Source organism: Zootermopsis nevadensis, unplaced genomic scaffold, assembly GCF_977971745.1.
Source record: "Zootermopsis nevadensis isolate Lab colony 2312 unplaced genomic scaffold, Znev_1.0 Znev_ptg000022l, whole genome shotgun sequence".
In the NCBI taxonomy this organism is placed as follows: domain Eukaryota; kingdom Metazoa; phylum Arthropoda; class Insecta; order Blattodea; family Termopsidae; genus Zootermopsis; species Zootermopsis nevadensis.
In genome coordinates this window covers 16,959,573-16,983,383 of record NW_028259154.1, presented here as the reverse complement: position 1 = coordinate 16,983,383, position 23,811 = coordinate 16,959,573, and the positions used below count along the sequence as shown (strand labels likewise).

At 37.8% G+C, this 23,811-nt stretch overlaps 1 protein-coding gene and 1 non-coding gene across 6 annotated transcripts in view; one reads left to right on the top strand and one right to left on the bottom strand.

Annotated features, from left to right (window-relative positions):
- Positions 1–38: 38 nt before the first annotated feature.
- The window catches only part of Ac76E (adenylate cyclase type 2 Ac76E), a 102,709-nt gene continuing 78,936 nt past the window's right edge, over positions 39–23,811 (top strand). For 2 of the 5 annotated variants that reach the window (XM_087353754.1, XM_087353750.1), the window contains exon 1: positions 39–213. The gene's annotated coding sequence lies outside the window, so the exon portion shown is untranslated. The remainder of the gene's footprint in view (positions 214–23,811) is intronic. The other 3 variants (XM_087353751.1, XM_022062523.2, XM_087353752.1) reach the window with 2 other exon arrangements.
- Positions 23,440–23,513, bottom strand: TRNAI-AAU (transfer RNA isoleucine (anticodon AAU)). The gene has a single exon. It is a non-coding gene; the product is annotated as a tRNA-Ile (tRNA).

Sequence of the window (23,811 nt, the reverse complement as noted above, 5' to 3'; positions counted from 1 at the left end):
CGTGATTTTGAAACACAGTGTTTGTTCTTGTGGATAGAAGTTACACATTGATATCTGCGCTCTCTGTGTGACCAAAGAGTGAACTATTCTAGTTTCGGCGGGACTGTGCCACCAGTTGCTCGGTGTTCGGAAACGTGTAGTGTCGCTCACGTGAACTTCGGACTGAAATCCAGGCATCAACAGAAATCGGGCGCAAACAGAACATCATATAGAGTAAGTAACCCATTTTAGACTTGAACTCTTCCCAAACTGGCATTTATAATATGTAGTTAGGACAAAGGCAACGCTACATTATGTGGTTTTAATCACCTGCTTCTTTTTATTGTAGTTATCGGTGCCGGTATGTGAAAGAATTTGACATCCGTTTCACAGAAGCGCGTGCATTTGTAAATGACTGACGCATGCTGTCAATCTTATGACTCAGTTTCAAAACCTTACTTGATAAAATATTTATCTTGTTATTCATAACAGAAACAAGAACCGTATGTGAAACTCGTTGTATATTTTTAGTTGTGGAATGTAGCATGTATTACAGTAAATCCAAGATTTAGTAATTTATGCTTTTTGCTATTTCGGATTATTAACTTACTGTACAACATTTTTCAGTTACAGATTCTTGCGTAATCTTTAATATCAACAAGTTTCTGATGCAAGATCTATGTCGTGTCAAAAACACATGCTAATCTTGGACGCACAATTAAGTAACTGGGCTAAATCCATTTTATTATCGGAATATACTGGTTAGTTATCGAACAAGTTCATGCAAGTAATGCGAATTAATGCACTGAAACAAGGCACTGTATCTACCAACACTTCGAAACACTTAGCTTTCATACATGACAGTCTAGAAATGTATCTGTTTATATAACATATCAATTATTAATAAGTCTTAGTTCTTGAGATCCTCACCACAGTAAAGCTATTCCTAGAATTTATTGTTTGGTTGAGGAAATGATTTGTTCGTTATGAAGAACTGAAGTCTGTGAGTTACTTTGTTTAAATTTAACTGCTGCTTTACATGAAGATCAAGTCGAAGTTGAGTGAATTTCTCAGACGAAGATTATCGTAATAAGTACTGGTAGATGACAAAGTATAAAATGTATGACTTCAAACTGAAACATTTACGGAAATGCATTATTCTTACAAAATGCAAGGAAGGAAAGAAAATTGGTTATTACTTTCATCCAGTAATATAATTTGTGACGGTGTAGTTCAGATCCTGTGCGTTTGATTGGTTCTGTTAGTGTGACAAATGTACATCAAGAGCAATGAGAGGTGCTACCTAAGTTTGCAAATACAGAAATTGTGTTTACGTAGCCAAGGTCTAGCTTGCCTCTGCTTAATGGTGTGTGAAGCCATATAGTGGGCACCTGTTGGTCAGTTATTTATTTGTGCTTGTTGAATACCGTTTTGCTGGATCGCTGCTGTATCTTGGCGCGCCACTCACTGTTCTGAAAGCAGATTCCTGACGCAGGGGTCCGACTGGAAGATGGGAGATGTTTAAGATGAATATTATGTTTTTTTTTTATTTAGTATTCTGTCTGACGACAGGTCCATATGAACAGGATCCTTCCATCCTTTTCTTGGACTGGGACCTGTTCATATACGTTCTTGGCAGATGATCCAGAAGTGGTTTGCCATTGCCTTCTTCTATGTGTGAATGGATTAATTGTTGGGATGCCACGGAGAAACCGGGGAAACCCCCGGAGGAAAACTCCGTGTTGCCTAGTTATAAATTCGGGCACTGCCGGGAATCGAACCCGAGACCCCAGGATTACAAGGCCAGCGTTCTAACCGCTAGACCAGTTCGTAATGAAAGTACAAATTCAATCATATTTCTTACTTGTATTCCATGTTAACTAATTTTCTGGTCTGTCATTCTTATCCCTTACTCACATTGTTCATAGACTGTCGAGAATACTGAATTTGTTTTACTCTCAGTTCTCTTGAGCTTTCCGACCAATTTTCTCCCAAATTGGCCGTGTACTGCAGCATGAAAAGTACGTGAAGGCCACGCTGTCGTACTAGAACACCGAATTAATTACATTTTCATATTGATGAGGCAATTAGCCCTGACAACACTAATATGTACTGAAGACATGAACGAGAAGACACGGAACTGGTCTTGTGGGTAGCTGCTCCAAGCCATGTTATAAGTTAACCGGGGACATATTTTATTGAAAGTTTCCGATCTGTAGGATTTATATATATATATATCTTGAATATAAACTTAAAATCTGTTTCTGTGTCTAAGAATCGCCCTGAAGATGCAAGAGATGGAAGCGGTGTAGCTCTGCTTATTCTTGACCTCAGGTTAGACGGAGTTGAGAGGTCACATTCCCGGGAACAAGGTCTCCCGGCGTGTACTAGATAGAGCAGGTGGAATCTACAGACAATGTGAATCTTGCCTTTCCCGAGATTCAAACCCGATCGTTTGAAGGATTGTCATGTGGCTGATGTACATGTAGATGGGCAGACACAAAGGAAGTACGTGTGTGTGTGTGTGTGTGTGTGTATATATATATATATATATATATATATATATATATATAAAAAAATTGCACCTTGTGTGATTCTTAGAGAAATAGGCCTGTTCTGAATTTATGTATTGGACCAGCAGTGTACCACTCACCACTCATCTCTCAGGACTTCCAACTCCTGACATCTTTGTTGTATTTTTATTATACGCGAAATCGGACTGGGAGATCCTCACTAAAACTTAAGGAGCAAGTCTGTCTAGTGGTAATGCTTTTGGCTTTTATTTGGAGCGAGTACACCGTTCGAATCTCGGTGGAGCTGTTGGATATACTGACGCATTTGTGGGTTTTCTCAGTCTATTCGTACAGATACTGAAACACCACTCCAAAATAGGCTATTGCTATTTATTTAAAATCATTACCTATCCGGTTACCCTTATTTTATCTTTCATTCTCATCCGAAGCTATATATAACATTTGAAATTCAATCAGCTTTGTTAAAAGTGTAATAATGAAGCAACCCACTAAAATTAGAGTATAAAATGTAAGTTTAGGCGAAACAGACAAATTGCCAATGCCACATGTAAGCGTGCTGATACGTTAAAACAGCTAGAGACAAATATGTTCTAAAGAAAGCTTTGCGTACCGTTCCACCTGTTTGAAATGCCACAAAACTTTTTGATATCATGTGCTCAGTGTTTTTAAACACACTATATTGGTAATGCCCCTCCACATAAGTTTTATTGATGTTTCAGTTTCGTTTCAGTGTTACTGAACGCGATTAAAGAAAAATGACTCAGAACCATTATCATCACTTTGTCTCTCATTTTGAAAAAATCGACTGTTCCTCAAAATACTGGTACGAATATAGACGCTAGCATTTTATACGCTTAAATTTATAGATTATTACGCGTTCTTTGCACAATGTACACAAAATGAAAGCATAAAGGGCTGATCGTGTATCTTTGCCCGACTGTCTCTCAGAATATTATAATTATAGACACGTTGGACAGTTTTTAGTGATAGTAAAAGTGGAAAGTATGCAAACGGGATTTCAAAGAGCTGTAGTTTCTTTTGTGGTACAAAAACAAGTAGGTAACATTTCATAAATAAACTTTTGCCTTACTCTCTTACCTACAGTCTCTCCTTAACTTTTTTACCCACCAGACAGTTGTCAGTATCAGCTACTCTAAAAGATCATACGTAAATTTGTATTATGTACGTTAATAGCATTCTTCATAACTTTGTGTCTTTCTGTTTGTGTTTTTGTTAGTTCATTCTGAATCTTGTTTTAAGAAAATGAAGATTCTAGGAGGTGGAAGGAACTTTTTTTGAACTTCAGGAGCTGCACTGAAAGAAACGGGTGAAGAACTTCTGATATTATAAAGTCCGTAGGCGAATAAGGCATAACTTGGACCCAGTTAAAAGAGATTCACTTATGGAAGGGATGTATAGTATCTGTTCCTTTAAGCTTCCTTTAACCATGTCATACAGTTCTTCCACTCACAACTAAAGTAGAAGCTTTAAAATATGCTTCTTATAGACTCTAAGTTGGAATGAGATACCCTATGGGATCGGTAATTTAGCTCTCTAGCAAGGAAGTCCGACACCAGCAATATAACTTGGCTTAACCCAACCTAACCTAACCGAACCCAACCTAACCTAACCGAACCTAACCCAACCTAACCTAACCTAACCCAACCAAACCTAACCTAACTTAATCGAACCTAACCCAACCTGATCTGTCCCAACACAAATTAGGCCCTGAGTGTATATTGTGACATTCACATAACCTTGACATATCTATGACCTCTAAATGATGCGTGCAATGTCACTCAGATTCTTACAGTTCTCTATGTATATGCGTGAGAAAATATTATTTCTGATGACCTTCTAGTTCTCAAACAGTTTGTGTGATCTTGTCGTGGTCTTGACATGACCTTCACCTATCCGTGACGTTATTTTAACATGAGTATGGTCAACCAGGTATTTACGGTTTAGCGGAAATAAGCTTGAAAATATATAACCTTGAGGATTTTAAATACCTGTATCTGGCGAACTATTGGGCCGATCTTATCGTGACTTCCATATAACCGCAACCTATACGTGGCCTGATCTTGACATGAGTATGGTCAACGAGGTATTTACGGTTTGACAGAAATGAGCATGAGAATATATGACCTTGAGAATTTTAATGACCTCTATATGGGAAACTAGAGGGCCGATTTTGTCGTGACTTCCATATGACGTTGACCTATACGTGACCTCATTTTGACATGAGTATGGTTAATCGAGTATTTACAGTTTGGTAGAAATAAGCGTTAAGAGATATGACCTTGAGAGATTTAAAGACCCGTGACAAGGAAACTAGTTGGCCGATTTTGTCGTGTCTTCAATATGACCTTGACCTATACGTGATCTCATTGTGACATGAGTATGGTCAGCCAGCTATTTACGGTTTGGCATAAATAAGAGTGAGAATATATGACCTTGAGAATTTTAAAGACCTCTATCTGCTAAACTATTGGGCCAACTTTATCAAGACTTCCATATGACGTCGACCTATACGTGACCTCATTTTGACATGAGTATGGTCAATCAGGTATTTACGTTTTGGCAGGAATAAGTGTGTATAAATATGACCTTGAGAATTTTGAAGATTTGTTTCTGGGAAACTATTTGACCGATTTTTTCGTTTCTTCCATATGACGTTGACCTATACGTGACCTCATTGTGATATGAGTATGGTCAACCAGGTATTTACGGTTTGGCAGAAATAAGCGTGAGAAGATATGACCTTGAAAATTTTAAAGACCTCTATCTGGGAAACTATTTTGCCGATTTTGTCTTGACTTCCATGTGACGTTGACCTATACATGACCTCATTTTGACATGAGTATGGTCAATCAGGTATTTACGGTTTGTAAGAATTTAGCGTGAAAAATATGACCTTGAGGGTTTTAAAGACCTGTATCCGGGACACTATTTGGCCGATTTTGACGTGACTTCGGTATGACCTTGACCTATACGTAACCTCATTTTAACATGAGTATGGCCAACGAGGTATTTACGGTTTAGCGGAAATAAGCGTGAGAAAATATGACCTTGAGAATTTTAAAGACCCAACTTCGGTTTAATTGAACTGAATTTGCTGTGTTCCCTGACTCAGATCTTTGACAATAACATATTTTGTACTAGAATTCATTTCGACAATAACATATTCCTAAACCGCGCTATTTAAAGACGTAATAATGTTTATTTTCCTGTAGGAATCCAGATAATTTTGCCTGTTATAATGACTGTCATTAGTATTATACTAACATAACATATTTAAATCTGGTCAGAGCCGTGTTGTTTCGCAGATCTTCACACCACACCTGGACACATTCAGTGACTGAATAAGCAAGGAGAGCGGAATGGTCAAGCCGCTCATATAAAAATCCTAAGGAAATAAATGCGTAAAACATTTTGGGTAAAAGTTCTCGTTCTGAAGGAAACGCCATGAAAATAATTCGTTGCCTGATGTTGCGTCTGCTACATATGTAAACACAATACTCATCTAGGTGATAAATGTAATTTTTCCAGAAGAAATTCGACCAATCAGAACTTATTAAATAACCAGTGAAATAAGCTCTAAATTTTTGAACCTCTTGTACTACTACTTTTGATAATGAATGTTATTAGATAACAAAATGACTTTAGGAAAACACTATCATAGTATTTGTTATCGAACATATTTAATACTTCACTTTTGTGATAAGTTTTTGAGAAGTTACAGTAATCCTGAAATCAGTTTTCAACTACATGGAGTATACATCAGCTCAGTATTCGCAATAATTAAGTTTTCTTTTATCCATGTGTAGCTGACGTCAGTTTAGAAACAACGTACAGCCGGTTACCATTCGACAGCGTCCATCCTTTGTTCTGAGTTCAGATCACACAATTGCCTCACCCTACCCGAACAGACTGGGTCAAGGATGCCAATTTGTGCGCCTGCAGGCCCCCGTCCTTCCAACTACTGTCTGATCAGCACGTGGCTATTTGTTTCAGTAACGTCTGTGCACTTATGTCTGTTGCTGAATGTCGCTTACAGACGGGATAATGCTGTAGCCAATATGAAATATCCAGAAACATAAAACCCTAAATATTTTATTACCTCAGTAAACCATTTTTACGCAGTAAGTGCTTTTTAAGACATCCTCAAAGTGAGTGTCATGTGATATTCTCTAGGCCTCTATATTTTGTCGGTATCAGATACCAAAATGTGCTTCTTTTTAAATTTCCCACAGTTACGAGCATCTGGCGGGGCAAAGTATAAAACAGCATGGTCCAACTGGGGGCCAGTGGCCCGAGACCATTTATAACCAGGCCCGCGAAATTATTTGTTAATTTGTTACTAGAAGCTCGTTTCTGTTCTTTATTCCGAAGAATTTGAAGGAAAATCAATTCTTATTTTGCCTGCTGCTTTACGAAGAAGTGCCACGCATTCTATTGACTTTAACTCCTACCGTAAAATGTAAGTTTTTCAGGTAAAAATTGTGTCTGGTGCAAGATATTATATGAGCAAAATTTAAAATAGCGTTTATGTCAATACAGTTTATATTCGAAGTGCTACATAATAGCATATGGTAATTTGCCATATCTGAATAAATAATTTTAAATATAATGAAATTGGCTATTAGTTACATAAAATTGTTCTATGAGGGATTTCTTGGCCCTTGGGTCCAACGGGAAAACTATTCTCGGCCCCAGGGAAGAGAGAAGCTGGGCTGCTCTAGTCTAGAGATTGCGAAGGGTAGAGGAATTCGAGTTTAAACTTTGTAGCTATAGCCTATACAGAAATATAAAGTTTTAATGACACGCCATGTCTGGCTGCCGAAATTAAGGGATAATAAAAGGGAGATAAGCTATTAAAATGTCAGAAGCTTACTGTAGTGAACCTATGGTTAATGGAAGTTATGTTCATTCTCACTGCAAATTCACAAAATTCAGAAATAATTTCGTAAACTATATAATTTTAAACTCATAATTCCTGCTGTTCTTTGTATTCCTACATAGAAGCATTTGAGGGGAAAGTGGGAATTATAATTTTCTCGAGAACTTTTGAATTTTATGCAGTTTACCTGTACAAGATTATCTAAAGCTAAAGCTACACTTTCTCTGTTGATTATGACGTCCTGAACGACCTGGGGTCCTCTCAGCCTCCGATAATCAGAAACGTAATTGAGCTAATAAATCCGTTATGCAAGTGCAGTGCTTGCCTGTAACATGCACCAGATTCTCTGTTCATTACTGTCACACAATCCGAGTGGAAGTGAACGACGTCTGAGAACCACGTGGCATTCAAAACATCCGATTTCTCTTACAAGTAGCGCTCCAAGGACATGCTCATTCGAAAAGTCGTAACGTCGCTTTATTCCCTGTTTGGATGATGGATAAGTCAACTGAATTTTGTAATATTTGGGAACTTTAACAAATCATCCTTCCTGTACGTCGCCAGTTTGACATTGAGTTTAGCGTTAGAAACTATATATATATATATATATATATATATATATATATATGTGTGTGTGTGTGTGTGTGTGTGTGTGTGTGTGTGTGGTGTGTACTTAGGAAGGTATACTATTATCTGTTATGCTCAATAATAAAACTGGTACACAAGTTTTACAGTATCTGATGATAAAATTATCGCTCTGTATATATCCACTGGTAGATCTTTTGAAACTAATGTTACTGTTTGCTATCGGATAATGACGGCCGAAGCGTGACGCTTACAGTTCACTTCCAACAGACGCAGGTTAATAATGCGTGGAGCAATGTTCATAGCTTTCTTTGCCATTTCGTGGCGTGGTACTTGTATGTGCTCGACTTATGAGCCCTTCTCAGAATCCAAGAAAGAATTTTATATCTCTGTCATCGTGTCTACTGAAGTACCGCTGTGACATGTTGAAAACAAGAATTTCTCTTAACTTTTCTAGAGGAAAAATTTTGGAAACGCTTCTTCACAAAATGTGTGTCGGAATGAAAAATGAACAGGCATACACTGAAGTTGATTAATGGTATATTTCCTTCTTTGAGCTCCTCTTTTTTACCAATTATTGAAGCAACAAATGTAAAACGTTGAGGGTTTTATTAGTATGTTTAATCTGTTGCAACGTGAATCTTTTCCGTTGCTTGTTAACCATCTGTCAACAGTAACAAGGGGCAACAAAACATACAAGCTATCATGACAAACGACAGTGTCCCATGCAAGACTGCGTTTAGTGCCATGTCGTAATTCAGACTTCCGATGCTGAAGCCTGTCTTAATGCCGGAAGTTACACAGGCAAAAGTTGCATAATCATTAACACACTAACAGCACTGGATGGTGGCGGCTTAGGATTAGCCTAGATCTTATAAGATTTGAATAAGACTTTTAGAATGTCATCATACTTTACAGGCGAATTCTTATTAAGTTAGCCTGTTTATTTGGGATTTGTTTTACGACTCTTTTACTTGTTCCAATGATCGGATGATCGATGAATTGGAAAGGATGCGGTAAGAAGCAGTTGTGGCCTGATTTAAGATATCCCGGAATTTTCCTAGACCTGAGGAAAACCATAAAAATCCTCATTCATTATAGATGGTCTTTGCGCGGAAATAAAACGATAATAAGTTAACTTATTATCACGTCGAACCATTTCATGAGGTTCTTATATTGAGATTTTTTCGATTTCCTATAACTTATTAAAGTATTTTCAGTTTAGTAACATAAAAACTTAAAGACTTTACGTTGAATACCGCTATTGTTTTCCCACCTTACAATTTTTGTGTTGTCCTCTAAAAGAGGTTTTGAAGTACCATTTTACTGAGTTGCGGAAGTTTCCATGAAAATGTCATGATGTTCACATCGAGTTTCGCAAAAATAGAGGTAGGTCTATTAGTGTCTATAAGACTGCATTTTAAACAGTGAAACTCATCTAAATATTGTATACAAATTTTGTACCTTGTAATAATCCAGTACAGCAGCTGTTGGTCTGTGTTATTAACCCAGAGTTCTGTGATCCTCCCTTGCAATGATATTCCAGAATTAACTGACCAACCACTGTATTTCAGCGGGCCGGAAGGCAGGTTTATTAAGAGCTCCGTAGCGGTAACACGGACAAAATATGATTACTGAGATAAATGCTGTTTCCCCTTAATTTAAAATCCTCCTGTTTGCGTTAGGATATTCAGTTTATTTGATTGTGACTGTGGTTGATTGTGTTGGATGTGGCGTTTTAAATCATTTTGTGACGGGTTTGTGTTCAATATTACGTTTAGTTTAAGCAGTAGGTGAATATTACACACACACACACACACACACACACACACAGATATAATTCCCATGCTCTGTCAGTAATCCCCGTGTCGGGATGCTGTGACTATTACACGATCCAGTACCGAGATTATATGGCATGACTACTCATCAAATGTCGAGCCTTCTGTTACCAGACGCCAGATCAATTAACAGCAGTTGTGAGTTCTGAATATACACACAGCCTGAAGTTAGGACGATGAACTTTTGCAACAATAATAGGACTGTGTAGATACATTCTTAAACTAATAACAAATTTTAGTACGAAGGATAGCTGTGATTAATAAGCGTGAAATTTGAAATATGAAAACAGCTACATTAGCACTAAATGAAGTGTAATATTTTCTTATGAAAAGTAGGCTTATCTTAATTTTGTTACTAGCAAACATGTCACAACGTGAAAATACTGAAACTTATCAGAACATACTGAATGGTCTGTTTGAATCGTAACATGAAGTGAAATATAGTTTTAGTTTAGTGTTCCATTTCGAAGGTTTCAAGGTTTACGAGATTATTGCAATCATCAAAGTAATGTACTTTTTATTTTAGTTTTCTGAGTGTATGAAGCTCAAGGAATGGTGGGAAAATTATATTCCTTCATTCTGATATTCTATTAGAGGACATAAGAAAGAAATGTCAGGACTTCAAGGATACAGGCAAGGCTTTAAATTAATAATTTGAGAATGAAACACAGGAGGTTTGGAGAGACAGAAAATCAATAGAAGTTAATCTGCGTAGCTTGAAATAAAATGTTACATCCTAGAGCTGAAGTCATTCTAACAGAAATGTAAGTAACCGATTAATAGTAAAATGTCTCTTAAAAGGATATCGTAAATGAAATAGAAAATTTCACGGGTTTTAATTACAATACTGTACATCAAAATCTTACAGGTAGCTGCCTGTAAGCTTGCTTGTACCTTTATTTGCCTGTAATGCCATTAAACTGTTGTAACATTATTATAGAATGTTACAAAAATTATAATTTACTGAAAATCTCCAGGTAATGGATTATACGAGAACACCAAAACATGTATTCCACCGAGGACTTACTATTGAGGTGTGTCCCTTTACTTCGCATTCAGCTGTTACGCCAATCTCCATACTACAACCTCCTACCCCTCCTCTTCCTCGGTCCTTAAAAGTGGGCCATCACCAGATATACAAATTCAATATGTCAAGAGAAGTTTGGCATGACGAAAAATTGGATTTCGTTGAAGCGCGAAGTGATTATAAAGCAGGACACACGGATTACGTTGTGCGTTGTCCAAACCATCATCAGATTTGTCCCTTTGTTACAGAAGAGAGACTATCTGTCTCAAGTAAAGCTCTTGTATGTGTTTAGCCAGTTTTTGCTTGTGCCCGAAAAAGGAAACAAAGTGCATTTTAGTCCATGTTGGCCTATTTTTCAAAGAGAACTCGAAAATATAAACGCGATCGCTAATGGCTAATATGTGCAGAAAATGTTTTATAAGTTGGAGAATGGAAAAAGACACATTCTGACAAGAAGCAACTGAAGTTTTGTACCACAGAGCAGAATGAATAATTTCGTTCATTTTAAACTTGTTCTACAAAGTTCTGCGTTGGAAAACTTATTTTAAAATACTTTAGATTGGTATAGGCCTGTTATTTGTTTACTTAACGAAGCTTTTTCAACGTATAAGAACTACGAATGAGGTGCTATTTTCGGATGCATGTGATTGGATGAGATTTTGGTTGTTTATGTACTGTGTACTATAGGTTTAGTCAGTTTTGGGTTGGAATTTGAGCCTGGACCTCCTGAACGATGAACATTAAAACTGATCACTCGGCCGTGGCGTTTGGTCAAGATGTTGCAGACTTCTTGCTATTTCTTCTTGATTTATTTAAGGACACTTTCTCAGCTTATGTAATTTAGCTAAAAATGGGAAAGATTTTATATTAGCCTAAGATAATAGGGACAAAGTGGACGGAATCGGCTTTGGGACTACTTTAAGATTGGCCTACTGGAGGCATGTGTGTGGAAGAAGTGAAGCATGCTTTAATATTGCTACAAACATTTCCTTTATAATTATATTGGAATCGTGATATTATGGTTCATTTTAATTTAAGTCACTCTTACATAATGAAAACAAAATTATGATTCTTTATTTTTTATTCTCCCTGTACGCACGTATTAGTATTATATATTGCAATATGCTCGTGTGTTTTCAGTGGCGTTTATAGATGCAGTCACATTCAAGTAAACGAGCAATCTGTAGTCTTATTTAAAACTTTTATAGACCTGCAAATATTTTGGTACTGGAATATAAGTGAAAATGATCAAACTGACGGACGTACGATAATCTGATTGGTCATGATTAGTTTATTATAAACACGCGTTGTTTGATTTGTTTGTTAGGTCTTCCAACGGTAATTTGGACTGACAGAAATCATCTTTGTTAGAATACACATTTATTTTCATTTGTTGTTGCATACGTGCTAATTTTGCTTGCCGAGCGTGAAGGTCTCACAAGACCCCAGAGCTAAATGCATCACACAAAGCGGTATGACCCTCGGTCTTTGTGCATCTTTCCTTTATGAATCTGTGTGTATGATGCATATGACAGCTGATGGAATTCTAATCCAGTATTATGGACGATTATTGTCATCGTATTTTAGGTCACTGAGTGGTATCATCGTGTTTTCTTAAAGTAAAAGGAGTAATCATTTTGTTTTGGTTACAGTGATTTAAGGGCCGCTTTTTCTGTCATCTCAGAGGTTCTTGCTGTCTCCATCGCCTGTCTAACAGACTATACCTTATAGATTATATTTATTTAGAAGGGTGTCAGATTTAGGGAAAAATTCTGTTTCGTAAATTTTAAGAGCTTTTCGAAAACCATGTGTTAATTTATAGACGGATATATGGATGAATGTGAGGGAGTACTGGTGAGTGAATTGATGGGCGAATAGATATTGCTGAATGCTCTGATAACCCTCTAGAGAACTTTCGGTTATGTTTGCTATGAACGAGGGAAATTGAAAAGCTTTCAGAACAGACACATATGAAATCTCCAGAGAACAGTGAGAATCAGAAATGAGCAGAACGAGGAACGATGAACTTTGTATTGCTAGTAGCCCGTTGAGTACACAGTTTTAACATTTACGTAACTGAGCTCTCTCTAGGGCAACTAATTGACTTGAATTATGATGCACTGAGACGATTCTTGTTCTAGAGAATCTGATGTTTGAGTTTCTGGATGTTGACATTTTTACCCTCTAATCCTGCCTGCTTCTATATTTAGATACCAGATTTAAATTATTTCGCTCACCAAGGATATAAGGGCCATCGTATATCGTTAAGTAGGACGACAGCTGAAGAAAATATTGAGTTGACTTCTCAAACGCTGTGTTTTAAATATATCAGCTTCTAAGCGCTGCTGTTGTGAGCTCTGGATCGTCAGGGAAACCATGTTTGATACTGACAGTTCCTGAAGCTTCACTGCGGTCTGCAGTAAGTAGTTTAAATAACATGTGGTATTTTGCGTACAATAAGACGATAAGATGATTATGTGTTTTGAAATTGAAGGGGTTGGAGAGAAGGCGATCCTCTTATTTCTGCCAATACACTACACCAAATTCACTTAAGTTTGCGAAAATCACGAAATGTTCGAACAATCGACATAATCCGTTTAAAATTCAAACAGGATGTTTAATGAAAATCAGTTAGAGGCTTTAGGTTTGCTGTTCAATAACGAAAATATCCGTGCTTACAACACAGTTTATTTAATTTGTTTAATGAAGACTATTTTCAATTTAAAAAGCCATCTTAGTAAAAAGTAAAGTTTGTCCCACTATACGCCATGTAGGCGTTTGGGGTGAGTGGAGGTATAGCTCCTCTCTTACTTGACCTCGGCACTAGATGGGGGTGAGTGGTCAGCATCATCCCCGGGAAAGGACCCCGGTACCCATTGTAGAGGAGGCTGGGTGGGCCCCAGAGCCGGTCTGGACGCAGAGGCTAGAGGAAAAATCCTCTGTCCCCGTCGGGGATCGAACCCCGGTCGTCCAGCCCGTAGCTAGTCACTATACTAAACGTAAGACAGCTATCAAGAGTAGTGGTAACATAACAAATGTTTTCGAAATAACCACATTAACGCATTACTGAAAAAATTATTTATTTTTCTCTTTTATAGCTCTGTTATCGAATGTAATTGATCGAGCGGTCCGTAATTTTCTTGCTAACGTCAGAATAAACATGTTTACCGTTGGACTTTAAGCCAGTCTTGCACCGCCTCTTTCCATGAAGCAATCATTTCATGCGCGGTTTTATTAGAGCTTATTCTTCGGTTGTCCCAGTTACGCTGATACGTCTGTTCGTTAACCTCAACATGTATATTAACAGTCGATGACCGCCCATCATCATTACAATCCACATCCTTAAACTTTCCCGTGTTCGTGTAGTTCTCTCAATACTGAGCTATAATTTTTCCTAAATTGTCATTAAATTTTACGCCTCTGGCCACAGAAGTCTATCATTGGATTTGATACGTAAAGTGTATCACTGTATCAAATGAAAATAATCCAGGAAAGGTTCGCATTGGTTATATCAGAATGCCTTCGGTGCTGCCAACATCACTTCTGCAATGTTTGGTTTTGCGTTACTGGATATGTTAGTGCTTCGCTATTAAGCGTTTGATAGAAGTGATTCGTTCCGTTCCATATCCTTCTGCTTCACTGCATTGTAATCCGACCAATTATCTCGCTGCAGCGTCGGTGACAGGCTGTTAGTAGGTAATCAGTCAGCCAAATGCACCATGATTGACGTGGAACTAATGATTGTAAAGGAAGGGCGTATGTGAATAGCTTTATTTACGGTTTAACTACTCTTTCAGTAGCTCACATTATATGGAATCGAATGATAGACTAATCAGTGAATTGGAAAGGATGTGGAATGGAGAGGTCGTAATATAATTTAAGGTACTATCCCTGCATTTACCTGAAGGGCTGAGGAAAGCTAAGGAAAATCTGAAGTCAGGATAGTTGGACTTCATGCTGAGACTTGGACCCGGGACCTTTCGGATACGAAACAGGAATGCTAACCACTCGACCATGGCGTTTGGTTTTGAAAACCGCGACCCTCGGTCTCTGAAGAACGCAAGGAAACGAGATAACGGTGACCACCGCCTTTATATATTTTTAATTACGTTGAAATTTGTGAACTTTTGAGGTTATAACAAAATTAACGTAGTGGGGTTCTCTACTAGTGGAGAGTGTCGTGAATTGTGAGTTACCGGTAACAAACAGCTGTGCGAGAACCGGAAACTTAACACCGCTCTCTGTTGGACACGATCTTCAGTCATCCATGATCCCAAATTAAGATCCACATTAATTATGTTCTAGTGTTTCCTGTCTGGTCTTCCAAGTCGGCACTTTTAAGAGGCGTCTGCACCAGAGTGCTCTGTTAATGTCTTGTATCCTCCATCTCAGCCACATGCTCAGTTCGCCATAAAGTGTTAGGTTTATTTATCCCTCTAGCAGGTGACCTGTAAAAATCACGAAGTTCCTCGTTATGTAGACCTAGTTAATTTCCCACTTCTTACGTCAAATAATTATTAATATATAGTTCTGCTGTACCCACTATTTATATGTAATAACCTGAACGAAAGTAGACTTGGTATTTTTTCCCTAGAACTTATAAGTGGTCCTACTAATATATTACTATAAAATCATTAATTTTATATGTGTGTATATACGGTTTAGTACATAGCATAGCAGCGAGGTGGTGTTTCTGTGCTACAATTCGGTACAATACACGTTAAAATAGTATCAGTATGGCGGAAAGCTATCAGCAGTGTTATGAAAGAGAAGTGATGAACTTTGAATCTTTCAATATACTACTGGAATTAATCCCGCTCAGGAACGTGTGTACGTTTTTTGAAGTTAAAATAGCATATAAAATGGAGGTCAGGTCATGACACGAACTAAGTACGACTAAACTCTTTTTTATCTTGTATGATTTGAGGTTTTCACAGCGGTGAGTATAAAGATTTCTGTCTTTTTATCTTCCCTGTTGTTTCAGGATGTTCGCTCTAGTTTATACTGGTGTGGTGACAGCAGTATAGAGGTACGCGATCCCTGTAATCTGAAAGCAACTTTGGAGCAACAGAAGTACAGTAATTTCCTTTAATTTTTAGTAGGTCTTGTGTCGTTTACGCGTTGCCGTGAGGAGATAATACTTCACGATGGCATATCCAGAAGATCTCAGGCATTTATGGTTTCATTACATTGTATTTATAAGGAATTTTCCGATGTCTGATCGATGCCGAGGGTACTTATTGCTGCGGTAATTGTGAAAGTAAACATTGGGATTATTAGTGAATTGGGTAAAAGTAGAAATGGGAGAACCCAAAGAGTATATGGACCAGTTTAATGTTGACCTCTACATTGTACACACGAAACTACGAGGTCTTAAATAAAGCCCATCTAGTGAGAACTCTGATCTTTCAGACTACGTCCAATACTTAGTTTTTAAGTAATTCTATATTATTTAACGACAGCATTTAACTACATATATTATCGGGGAATTAAGTGGTAAATTGAGCATGAATGGACGGTACAAAAAGGGTCGTCAGATATTTGAAGTCACTGTTCCGGTCTTCACCTGTCGAGCCTGAAGAAAATCACTCATGTTTGCTAGTGTCCTGCTAAGATTCGAACCGGGTATACATCCCAAAGTACATGATGTGGAGGTTTCTTTATCTTGCCCTTTGTATCGAATCTTGTTTCGGGTAGCGGCTGAAAAGCGTAGTACACGAGGTATAGGTTAGACCTATGTGGAGATAAAGCTCCACTCATTGTAGATCTGGACACTAGATGTGAAGTGAGCGGTCAGCTTCATGATCCTGACAGACCCCCTGTGTATATAGTTAGATGGGTGGGTCATAGATCTCGTCTGGGCGGTACGGAGAAGAGAAAATATCTGTACATGCTGGGAATCCTACCTTACCGTTGAGTCCGTCGCCCGCAATTCTACTTAGTTACTACCTCTTTGTACATAACCTCTTTTGTGTTGTGCATATAGCCAAACGAGTAATTTGCACATGACGACTGGCTTTAATTAATACAATTAGGTTACATGATGACGGATCGTGCAAGAAATTCACTCACGATGACATCGCAACAATTAGTGAGTGTCTGTATTAATTATACTAGAATCAACTGGGATCCCGTTTTGTGAAACTAATTCGGAGGGATGCAGGGGAAGCTATTCACACTTAGTAACGTTATCATCTTGCTTCCAGATTAGCGGATGGATTGTATCATCTCTTAGGTGAATGGTGGAATTTTTTTAAAATACAAACTGCTTATGGTAAGCATCTTGTGAATCCATTGCTCTTCGACTGAGGGCAAATAACACTTCCTGTTTATCATAAATCCAGCTCTCTTCGTTGAATCTTCCTCCATATAATCATAACTTTTCGTCACTTCAGCAAGGATGTTTAGCCCGTCGTGCCGTAGGAGCTTCATATTGCATAACAGCTGCAGTCTATAAATAATTGGGTGTATAGTGAGCTGTTAAACTGACTATTTTCTTGTTAGTTTCGATTCGTTTTTGTAAAATCGCGACTTCTTTGCCTTTTATTTGTGTTCCTTTAGAAGAGGTCTGTAAAGCATAAGGATTACACGACGGACAAAAATTATGTTCTTAGAGATTATTTAGTTTCTTTCTGAGTTGCCTGCAGCCCCCATTAAAAACCTCGCACTCTTAAAGCCAGCTAAGTCGCCTTCATGCACTGTCCAATTGAAATAGAACTGGTCCCGCTTCTTTTGTGTCACTGCCAACAGTTGTGTTTTCCCTGCGTGCTCCAAGATGTCGACATTCCTTTCTCGTCGCTCGCCACAGTCAACTCATTTAAAATGTTTTAATATTATTTTCCGATGTAGGCCTGCCTATAACGCTTGTTTGATCCAACAGAAAGTAAAATTTACATATAATGAAGAACGTCTAATAATGTAAGATTTGAGGTTTTCACAGCGGTGAGTATGAAGATTTATGTCTTCTGGGTTGTTGCGCTGTGTAGTCTGGTCGATGTTTACCAGCGTTTCAGAGGTCATACTGCCTCCGTCATCAGGGCGATTTATCGCAACAACCCAGAAGACAGAAATCTTCAACGTCTAATAATGTATGAGAGACTGAAGACTATCCAGTAATGGACCACATCTCAATACCACCGCTGTCCCTAGCTTGTTACCATTGATATACATGGAAGCCCCCGTAGACTGTTCCTCGACTTTAGAATTTCAGTGACCAGATGTCTGTAATTTCAGTGTTATATTTCTTCCGTTTGAGATTTCTCTCGGTCAATTGACAAAGTCATTGTCTCCCGCAGAAACCATAAGTATGTATTTCGGTGCAATTCTTGTTATACGTAGGGAGTTTTAACTAAGTAACAAAGTCGTTCTTGAAGAACTAACAGGGCCTCAACTCGTCAATGTTTTAGGGTACCTGAGTGTTTACTATCGTTTACACAAGAGCAGTTCACTCGACTCCCTACTGAGGCAGTTTAATCCAGCAGGCCTATAAATTCTCACACCGTGTTTATTTAACATTAAATGTAATGAAATATTCATATATACACTTATGTTTTAATTGGACTCTTCCCTTCAGATTTTTATTACGTAAATTTTATATGCCTGTCTATAGTGTTATATTTGATTTCTTTTGCCTGCTAATATTTGCTGAATAGTACACATTATGAATGTCCTCATTATGCACTTTTCTCTATCGTCTTGTTACTTTCTGTCTCATAATTCACTTTGTTTCCACACATTCTTAACTATTTTCAGCCGTTTAATCAGAGAAGGATTCAAATAAAATTAGGAAACAGAAGTGCTACCGCTCTGCTTTGTATGTGTATGGAATCATTTATCACTGTACGGCAAGACTTTGCATTACTTGTTTAACAGTGCATTTATTTGTAGGAAATAATTTAGTAGATGTCGCTATCAGAATATCAAAACTGTAAGATTAATGCAATTTTTTTATTACGTACGTACATGTATCCTGAAAATAGGGAGGTGGGGGTCAGGTACGCTGTGGATTGAGGCAGTGCAATATGCCAACGCAGCAGAATGAAAGGCTTTGTTCTTCTGAGCATGATGGATTGCTAGTGGGAGGAATGTTCGCTTTATTCTCTCTGCTTTTCCGTAAAGTGAAATGTTACAATTATTAATTAATCACTCAGACTTAGGCAGTCGATGAAGAGCATAATAAGAAGGACGGTAAAATTATTTTTACTTCGATATTTTCTATTCGTTCGTGCTAAAATTTATGTTGCTATGCCTTTAAAGCTTTTTTGTACTCTCAGTTTGAAGTTACATTCTTCATTGGTCCATATTTACTAAGTCGCTCGCCAATGATTCTTAAGAAATCCATATTTTCGTTTGCAGTAAAAGCTTTAGGAAGTCAGCAGAAGTCTATGCTGTAATCGACTATTTTCTCGGGCGTAATCGCGAGCAGCCCGCGGTAGGAATCAGCTAGAACTGATTCCTAACCCATCAATTACTTCAGCCAAGACAACAAAGCTTGTAAGCGGAAGCACAGCACCAGTTAGTTGTACTTTACAAAACATGTTCTCCAGTTTCGTACGACATTATGGTTAACAGGTTCTTCGCCTTGTGATTAACTTTTTCGTTGGCTGGGTTACCATGCATCACTTGCAGGAAGTGGCACGTACCTTTTTAAGTCCCACGACAATTCACACTACCTCCAGAACGGTTCTGAGTCCCTTGCAGCATATCAGGTACCAGTAGATGTTGCGTAATGGATAAAAGCGGCCAGTGCTTGAAGCTGACCAGTCAGCTGCACATGTGCCGAGGACAAGAATGCGTGTACCTTTATCTCAGCCCTCTGCACCACTTCATGACATGACATTTATCTTTACCATGAACATCTCTTGTTTTGTTTCCCCACGTGATGCGGCAACTTCTCCGACATCTCTGCACTCCATATTGCCTAGTTAAAGTCGTGCAGGCGCGTGTTGCAGTAAGCGACTAGAGAAAGGTTTAGTGTCCGGGTCTCTGCGCTTGGAAGTTAATTGACGAGGAGAGCAGCGTAACACTATACCTTCCCGTTCTTGTGAAAACACGACTCCCGTTGTCCCAGCATTTAAAGTTGCAGCAGTACTGCAGCTAGCAACTATAGGCTTATCTCGATAATTGCAGATTTTTTTAAAAAGTCTGTAATTTATTTTTTATCAATATTTTTCTAATTTTTAAGCACAGACTTAATCCGTCTCGTCGTGTCTTCCAAAAGTATAAGCCTGATTGTGTATGTTTTGATTAAAGTAAAGATTTTGACACTGTCCTTCACAATTCATCACCACATTGACTAGGCTGCTTATTTATTATTTAAGAAATTCAGTGCTATCTTGGAAAAGTCTTTTTCTCTTTTCCCATGCTTCTGATCTCATTCCTGCAGCGTCTAGTTAAATTTTATGTTTTCTCGGAGGGAACCCTCGCTGTTCCCTGGGGAAGTTGATAGCTTTCTTCGAAAGTGCAGTATCACTTAATAGAATTTATTGTCTCTCGTATTCAATCATATTGCCTTCTATATTTTCGTCTTTCAGTCATAATCCCAAGACTCTTTCACAAAATGTTTCTGTGGGCTTTGGTGTCGCTTTGTGAAAGTTATTTCTTCCATAGGTACCTTTACAGAATATTCGAATTGCTGTAGTCCATCTTGATAGAACATTGATTGACCGCTGAGATCATTCAACAGTTGAACGTCTTTAAGCCCAAATGTAACTAACCAAGCAACTCTACGGAATAGTGTCGTTATTTATAACCTAGTACTCGCTCATCTAGTCAAGAAATGCCTTGCCTTTTAAGGATTCAAAGTTTCATTATAGTTTTCACAAAAGCCCGCCACTGATTTCTGACATGATCCAGACAAATCCATTCCACACCATCATCTGCACTTAGATCTTCCAATTGTTTCTTTTCAGACTTACCGAGCAGTATACAAACAAAACATCAGTAAAATTACAGTTTGATATTTATGCTTTTAGATAGAAGCCTGGAAGACAAATTAAACTTAGTAGACCTATATTCCTATGTCTAGACAATAGAATTCAGGACAAAATATAATATAAAGCTAGATAATCAATTATTCTAATAATATTAAGTGGACTTTTAAGTCACCACCTTTATCGTTATGTCGTATCCTAATTTGTCCGTTCTTATGTTAAAATATTTCTCTGAGCACATTTCTGAAGCACATAAATTATGACTTTCCTCTAAAACTACAGAGTAATTTTCTAACCTATATTAACAGCATGCGAAACTAACATGTCTGTGGCAGTATGTGTGTGTGTTTTTAAATGTTTGGAAAGTAGAAGAATGATAACATTGCCAGAATTCGTTCAACCTCCTAATTTCACTGTAAACATTACTTTTATTTGTTATTTCTGTTCCCGTATATTTAAATGTTAAAAGGTTTTCAGACAGACGAGAAGCGATATGTGGCAATTGTATATCATTAACTTACTTTATGGTTTTCTAAAGTTTGTGACAAAGGTTGTGTCGTATCAACAATACGTGTATGTTCAGCAGTGTCCATTATCTTAAGTTGATGTCATATAGGTGTCATACATAACCCATTATGTGATACCACAGATAATAAAAATATCAGCATAATTTTGATTAATTAACGGATTTACAGCAGGTCTCTTAGAGAAATTACGAAATGCCAGAATGTAGTAAAGGCACATGATCTCAGAATTCTTATTACGCGGCCGGGTAAGGAAAACCTGAGAGTTCAAGTTTCTCTTGCACATCGCAAATAGTAGTTGACCACTTTTCATTCCAAGCAAGAACGACAATCACAAACATACAATTTTCGTCCATAACGACTAAATACTTTCAATCTCGTTCTGAGGTTTAGAAGGTGAATTAGTATCTCATCTACTCCTAATTATTCCTATGTCTCGCTATCATCTGTTAACAATGACATGTCGTTTTAGGGTTCCTCTTTCACTCTGCTGTATGTCGTTAATTTTGTTGCACCCAGTAGCGGTGTAGCAGCTTACGGAATCACGATATTCTTTATAACTATGGCTGAAACAGGGAGCAATTTCATAATTTTTTTCTGAAGAAAGAAAGAAAGGAAGAGATGGGACAAGTTCCGATTTAAACACTTACCACTTACTGAAATTATCTGTCCAACAGCAATTAAGCAACCTATTCATGTTTTAAATTAAAATTGGCTTTCGTAAGCATTTCTTCCGCAGAGAATTTTAATGAAGTAGGGAACGCCTCTTGAGTGTAGAAAGAGTATTCTAGAGCTTTGGTAGCAGCAGCTATTTTGGTACCATATTACACGATTTAATTATATTTTGTTAGCTTCATAACTGACTCTGTCAAATGTTGATATTTCTGTGTTTTCGTCAGGTTATCTAGGCAAGTGATTTGTATGTACCTGTGTCGTGCAAGTTAGCGGCATTATATTAAGTCATGTTTATTAAGGGGGCTTTACTCTTTGTTCTAATTGTATTATTAAGTTACTAATTAGGTACCAATCTCCATGGGGAGAGTCATCCTTGAAAAACTTATAGCCCGCTCAGCTTTTGAAGAAATTCCCTGCCTTTTATGCGATCAGATGAACTATAATTAAGAACATAAAATAATAACAATTACCAAGTCGCCACTACTTAAAGAGGACACATCAAAATTAGTTGCTCATCTGTTATGGAAACTGTTGATCTGCACCTACAAAGACTACTTTTTCTGTGCGTCGTAACTTTAAGGTTAGTCCCACAAGAAAACATTTCTCTGTTGCCAGTGCAGTCATTGACATCCTCAATAAAGATTGAATTTGGCACTGATGCTAGTGACTTTTCAGTCAAAGTATTTTTTCTCTTTTTTGTATATCCTTTTTTGTTTTAATTGAATTGTATACTGTTGTTCATCTTAATTCTTGACTGTAACTGGCTTTTCAACTGTTGACACGCAAATTAATAAATTAATTCAGTTGAACTATTGTTGTGTTGTTTGTATTCATGTTGCTGTAAAACTTGAATTCCGCTCGCAGTGAACCCAAATTAGGCCTAACTCCCAGTGGCAAAAACAAAGGAACACTTAGTTACATAGGTTTACAAATTTATAGTGTGGAGTGAAGAAAGAGCATTGGCCAAGACGGTCGAGATGGAACAGTTAATTAACGATTTCATTATAGCGTGTATATCCGTAATGAGATGCTTTATGACTCAGCCAGCCGGCTGTGTTTGTGTCTGTACACTTAGTGAAATAGTGGGGTAAGAGTCGATCTTTGCATCCTTTATTGTCAATTTTGATCCAGAAGCCTCTATTCGTAAGCTCCTGGGTCTAGAATTTCTACTGTATGTGTATAATTTATAAAGCAGACGTTGGATCCAAACAGTAACATAGGCTTTCTTCACGTCTAAAAATAGTATGTGCGTGCGTAATGCTCTTCGCTGAATATGTGCGTTAAGTGCGGGCAAATTGTAGAATACCAGACACGGGAGTTGAATTTGTCTCGAACAGTTTTATGAGAATTTTCAGACACATAATAGCTTGCAGTCTTGTGTGGTTATTGCTTTTCTACGTATAAAAATATTAGTACACGATTTTGTTTAGACGTATGTAAAACGTTGGCCCGTGAGGGGATCGAACCCACGACCTTCGCGTTATTAGCACGACGCTCTAACCAACTGAGCTAACAGGCCGATGGAAAGTGCCCATTCGTGCCAGGAACCAGTGTTCAGAGCTGAGTCTTTCGTGTATACGTCATTGGCCCGTTGGGAGATCGAACCCACGAACGACCTTCTTTCTTTCTTTCTTTCTTTTTTCTTTCTTTCTTTCTTTGTGTGTGTGCGTGTGCATGCGTGCGCGCGCGCTAGCTCGTGTATTTATAAGAATGTAATTACGTGTTAGGAGACAGATCTAGTGACATTAAGCAACTGCAAACTTTGTTGGAGGATTTCAGGAGCATCTCCTGCTGCGTCTCAAGACTTGATCTCGGCG